General features: G+C 45.7%; 1 protein-coding gene across 2 annotated transcripts in view; it reads right to left on the reverse strand.

Moving 5' to 3' along the window:
- RNF182 (ring finger protein 182) overlaps positions 1-5,256 on the reverse strand; it is a 101,100-nt gene extending 95,844 nt beyond the window's left edge. Inside the window, exon 1 of one of the 2 annotated variants that reach the window (XM_036891203.2) lies at positions 5,160-5,256. The gene's annotated coding sequence lies outside the window, so the exon portion shown is untranslated. Of the gene's footprint in view, positions 1-4,718; positions 4,931-5,159 lie in introns of those variants that run through there. The other variant, XM_057493969.1, reaches the window with a different exon arrangement.
- Positions 5,257-6,341: the final 1,085 nt, after the last annotated feature.

Genomic DNA, 6,341 nt, shown 5'->3' on the forward strand with positions numbered 1-6,341 from the left:
CTTTTAAACTGGGGATCATACTAGTACCTAGTATACTAGGTATTTTTCAGAGAGGGTTCTTGTAAGGATTAAATAAGTTAATATTTGTGAAGTGCTCAGCATAGCACCTTGCCCATAGGCAGCACTAGTAAGGATTTGATTGACTGATCAAAACAGATGGAAGTGCAGTCATAATGAATAGGGTCTGAGGAAACAAGATGTAACAAAGGCAATGCCACATAAGACCACACAGAAACCTTTTATTTTAGATTCAAAATGCAAGAGTTTGAGGTAAGCGTCCGCTCTTCAACATAACTATTCCTGACATGCCATGTAGTGATAAACTTGTGTGAAATGCGTATCTCCTTTGAAAGACTATGGTCAAAAGAGAGAGAAGAAAGTTCATAACAGACTAATGCTCAGAAATGCAATTTCTATTTTAAGTACATCAAGTATGTTAGGCAAACACATAGTTTTATTGTATAGTTCCAGTACAATCTTGGTTATCTAACTGGTCAACCTGACCAGTTAGGTCACATAATATTCTCATGCAGAGAACTTCTACTCTTATGCCCTAATTTGTGGTTTGTAATATTCAAAGTGCACTTAACACCACAATTCAAAGGAGTCACTTTTTATAGTCAGGAGAAAAGTGACTAGGTAAGCCACGGGGACAGGTGGCTCCGCTGTAGGAGTGGCCTGCCTCTGGGAACCACACACACTGCCCTTGGGTAATTGCTTCAGGAGTCTGGACCACAAGGTGTTAAAGACATTAGTGCCACCAGTCTTCTTCCCTCCCCTCCCCTTGACCAAGGCCTTGCAGGTTCTCAGTATGATTAAAATTCTTCTTAACATCTTTTAACTCACTTGAGCATCTACCTCTGCAGTCCTCTGGTTTTTACTTCAACTGACTACAAGGTAAGGAAGCAGGAGGATCTAGTTCAAGACCCTTAGACAAATGAGCAGTCAATCACCTAACAAGATCCCAAATTTCCATAGCCACCATACAACCTCTATAAACATCCAAAATGTAAAACTAAGGATTGTAACATGAGTTGTGGGGTTTTTTTAATGCACACTATTATAAACTAAGTTTCTCCTGTTCTCTTGGTTGAACAACAAATTAACCAAATCCTATTTTTTAAAGGCCCTACGAATATAAAATTTTAAAAGTATTTGGGAACCAACTGGTAACTTTTCCTTATAAGAGAAGGAAGGCTGAAAACTGGGCCAAAAGAGAAAATTTGGGTATCGTATATAATGAGTTATACATAAAATAAAAGAAATAATCATAATAGTTGGGAACACATAATACCTCAACCATAGGAGCTTAGGTGATTTTCCTCAAGCAATATGGAATACATAAAAGGAAAGACTTGATAAACATTTGCTGACTGATGTCCAAAACTAACTATATAATTGCTACAAATAACTGGTACATAAAGAAATCGATCATTGACCTTGAACTATATTTATAACACTACAATTTGTGACAGGCAGTATAAATGCTCACATTTTCCCCAAGCACTTGTGGTTTACAAAATGGCTTAAGACACTGTATCCTCATTGTAACTGAGGGCCCAAAAATTGAAACATCTGTCCACGCAAGTTTTTCAGTCTCCATCCATCGCTATTAATAATCCATGTCACAAAACGACACTTCTGTCATCACCACTATTCGTCTCCCAGGCCTTTTCTCAGCACAGTAGTTATGATCAATACCCACCATGCAGAGCAGGTCCGTTAACAATACCTTTTATTTATAGCATCTTTCCTTGAGGTCTCAAAGTTACTTTGTTCTCTCCAGTCACAAATCGAAAACTGTTTGGTAACGAAGAAATCATTAAAAAACTATCATCCTTCACAAATGTGGGTATATAAACACTACAACACACTGTCCGAGATGCTAAATCACCAACCAGTCATCATTCCATCACAATGTAACTAGAAAATGCAAGACAACATTGACCCAGAAAATGCCTCCAAGGACTTCCGTGGCCTTCCACTGCCCGGGCAGGCTCATAGGGCTACAAACAACTGACGCTCAAGGGCACAAGCATAATGTTAATCCTAACTTAAACAAGAACATTTCTCAGCTCATTTTATATCTTAGGTATGCTTGGTAAGTTGTTACAGAGTTCTTCAGGTAGAACAAGAGCTGTGGTTACAGTTATCAGGCCATATTTTACAACTTATGCCCCAAATTAGGACCAGTTTTCCTTCATAAAATTAAGACCCATAAGCCCTGAAATGCCCAAGAAGATTCGTACTGCTACTGTGAATCAGCAAGTGTGACTGGTTTCTGGCACCTGAGGATGCCCTGTGCTGTTCCCTGTTCCCACCAGGTGGCTGATCTGAACTATGGGCATAAAGCACATTTTCCATTTGCATTTCCTAAGGAGATCCTATGGATATCACAGTATTTTTCTCTTTCATTATCTGATTTTGTGCATATTTCAGAACAGTAGTAACATATATAAACATGCCAAATTACTGTTTTTCACTGTACAGAAAAAGCTTCACTGCATGCTTCAGAGCTTGTATAAACAAACCACTAAAACAAAGCGGTGCCTGCAATACATGACTGGTTTATTTGTGATGTTTACTGACTTCATTTTTTGGCAGAAAGCGATACAGCTTGAAAGATGCCAAACTATATTGAATCTTGTGCCTTGTGTGAGCTAGCAGCAAAGGCAAAAAAACATGGGTCCTTATTGTGCTGAATTAACATTGGACAGCTCCATTCCTCAGGATACAAACTAAGGGCCACAGTATAAATGTTCAGGCTAGAACACACAGTGAGGGTTCCATCTGGCTGAAAAACAGGTCCAGTCCTTGCACCTGAATGCTGAATTTGCTAACAAAGATCTAAATAAAGCTGTACTCTTGGCACCTCAAAAAGAAGACAGAAATGATTATTTTTAGTACAAAACATGAGACTACATTCCATGTCTATATACTATGCCTAGGCTTCAATACTCCAATTGCCCTTCATGCTTGAGAAAATACTGATTTTTTCTCTCCTGGTTATCTTCTCAAAACAGATCTACTTCCTTATAATCACGGTACCATTTCATTACCATCATCAAAGAATATTTAGCAGAGCATCCATGAATCACTCTACATACACAATTCAGTTTAAAAACAAACCCAATTTTGAAATAATCTGCAAATTGTTGTTGTACCTTAATCCTTTAGCTTTCAATACAGTCTCCCAATGAAGTGACATTACTTAAAATTGCTAGCAAATATGAACAGACTTAAAAACCTAGTAATCAGCCGACTAACAGGTGTTGGAATGCCTAAACAGGGAAGAGGAATATTAGACAATCACTTTAAGCCTAACACCTCAAGTAGCTTTAATATCCATAATTTTAATAAATTTAACTGCAATTCAAAATGATCCATGGCATTGGTTTCTTTCATTAACTACTTTGTAGCAAAGCTACAGTTTCTTGCATTCCTTAGAATGTTCTCCAACTGAACTATTTCAACTTCCAAATTATTTTACTAAGACGGTATACAATTTAGTGAATCATTTTCCAGTTATCAATGTGGTATCTCCCCCCAGCTAAAACAAATATTAGCAAATATGTTATTTCCCTCTGAATTGATCTATATTGATCTAATTGATCTGAATTGAGCTATATTTCTGAAAATGAATAGTTTTCTGGTCTTTCATATTACAACACATAAATGATATCTAAGTAGCACAAGACTGTCTTCACAATCATTATTTTTAATTCATTCTTTGTGTCTGTGACAAACTAAATATCATGAAATGATGGTAAGGCTTGGGACCGTTGAGAAAGAAGAGGGCACCCACAACTTGAGCAATTCCCCATCCAGTACCCATATGCCCTTGGCAACGCATTGTAACCTTCTCATCACATGCAAAACATAGATACAAATACCATCCAGCTAACTGCCTTCAGAGGTGCTCTGGGATTGCTTCCTTAACGTAAAAACGCAAGGCATTTTCCATTCCCTTAAAGCATGAACACAATACCTTCCAGAAACAATAGCGATGACCTCGGAGCCAAGGAGCTAATCTACAAAGTATTGGTCCTGCTAGTAAATCTGCATTCCTGGCTGGGAAACCGCGCTACCGTGCCCATTCAGTTACAGGTAGAGCTGCACCTGCAAAGACAGTCTTTATGTTCAAAATGCACACGAACTTCAGAAGTACGTCCAGCGCTCCAGTCGCGGGCATACGAAATCGGGCTCACTTTGCGGAGTCTGCCCGAGGTGTCGTCTGTTTCCCCTACGCCCCTCGCATCCAGTCCTCAAAGAGAATAAACTATGAACAGGGAAGTCCACGGATACATGTTTTCGTGTCTTTTTTTCTAACACCTTCGACCACCGCCAAACATGGGGGAGAGAAGGGCAGACCCCTAGGCAGGTACCACCCACCGCCGCGGCGAAAGCCCAGCCGCCGAGCGCGCCCAGCGCCGCAGCCCGGGAGCCCGCGTGCGGCCCGTCGGGGACGCAGGACAGCGGCCCCCGCTTAGCGCCCGGGAGGAGCCGCGGCCTCTGCAGCCGCCAAGTTTCCAGTCCGGCCGCCCCGCATTCCCCGGCCTCGGCGCGGGAGGCTCCCGGCGAGGTGAGGCCGCGCGGCGTCGGGGGCTCCGCGCGCCCCCGGGGCCCGGCTGCGGGCCGGCCCGGCGCCCGCCTCCCGCGGCAGGCGGACCCCCAGCCCGGCGCCCGCCCCCCGCCCGGCCGCGGCGCGCTCGCCTTACCTGGCCCGCGGAGACGGCGGCGAAGGCGGGGGCCGGGAGCCGCTCCGGCGGCGGCGGCGGCGGCGAGGGAGGGAGGCGCCCTAGGAGGAGGAGCTCGGGCGCGGAGCGGGCGCGCGGCTTTGTTTGCACGGCGCGGAGCTGCCGACCCCGCGTCACCATGGCAACCACCAGGGGCCCCGGGCCCAGTGGGGACCCCTAGCGCCCGGGTCCGTACCCGCCGCGCCGCTGGGACCTCCCGCGACCCGGCCTTCTCTGCGCGCTCCGAGGGGACAGGGACCCCAAGGAGGCCCCCACCGCAAACACCCCTCTCGGTCTCCGTCTCCGGCCCCAGCGAAAGGGGAAGGTGGGTAAAGGGGGCAAACGCGGGGCCGAGGCTTCTGCCCGCCCTGGTAGGTGCCCCCTTTGGCTTCCCACACTGGACAGTCCAAAGGCCCCGCACACCTTTCTCCTGCGGAGCTGAGCCCTCAGAATGGAAACGTGCCGAAGAGAGAAGGAAGGGCATGCAAACTGAGAACGTGCTGAGCAACTGGTCCTCGGCGCTTCTGCTCCCACTGCCGCAGCGAGCGCGGAGCTGCCAGGGGACTCGGAACGTCCTCCGCCTCCTCCCTCTTCTCCGAGCTTCGCCTCGCTGGGCTGGTCCCACTCCATGGGCTGGTCTCACTCCACCCCAACCGTGTGTCTGTCTCGCTGAGGGCTTCTGTAGGAGAGCTGGGAAGGGGGCTTAATTTTATTACAAACACAAGATGCACTTGTAACCTCACAGGCTAAAACACAACTTTCAGGCGGCCTCGTGAATCTCAGCTGTTGCCACCGCTCAGCTACTGGTGGTGACTGTTAAGCACCCACCGTGAGCGCGGGCTTCCCAGTGCCAAGGACCGGCCGGGCACTGCAGGCCGTGGCGCTCCGGAGGAGAGAATGGCGAGGCTAACCTTGGCACATACTAGGCACCCTCTCCCACGGAAATTCTTGGAGAGGGAAGGAAATGTACTAGTAGACCCAAAGTAAGGCTTCCTCTGTAAAAGGCCGAGTCAGAGGACAGCCACCATGGGGTGAGTGAGTCATCACCCCCATACCTTGTTTTCTTGCAAGATCAGTTACAGAATCCAAACCTCCAGCATCTTCATTTCAACCCCGGGGAGGAGGCATGGCATTTATTTTCTGGCATTTGTGAATCACCGAAGGAATGTCAAAAACTTATAATGAAACCCCAGGGTAGCTGATGTTTTCTGGGTTTGCTACCTATCTAAGAAGTTGTAAAGCAGAATAGTGTTTTACCAACTGAATCCACACATATTAATTAATGTAAACACGAGATCCATTTTTTTGGTGGAGTATAGAAACATCCTGTTCCTCAGAAGCACTGGCTCCTTTCCTGTAATGGGAACACGGGTACTTCCAGATGAAGTCAAGAGACAGATCTTTCCCACAGGCTGCTAAGCAGTTTACAGGTATTTGTCAAATTTTAAATGTGTATACCATTCACCCAGCTATCTCAGTTCTTAGAAACCTGTCATGCAGAAATGCACAAGTGTGAAGTGATTGATGTACATTGCAGCATGTTGTAATAGCAAAATTTTGAAAAACCTTGTATATCCACCAATAGTGATGCAGTTAAATAAATTG

Source organism: Manis pentadactyla, chromosome 16, assembly GCF_030020395.1.
Source record: "Manis pentadactyla isolate mManPen7 chromosome 16, mManPen7.hap1, whole genome shotgun sequence".
In the NCBI taxonomy this organism is placed as follows: Eukaryota; Metazoa; Chordata; class Mammalia; order Pholidota; family Manidae; genus Manis; species Manis pentadactyla.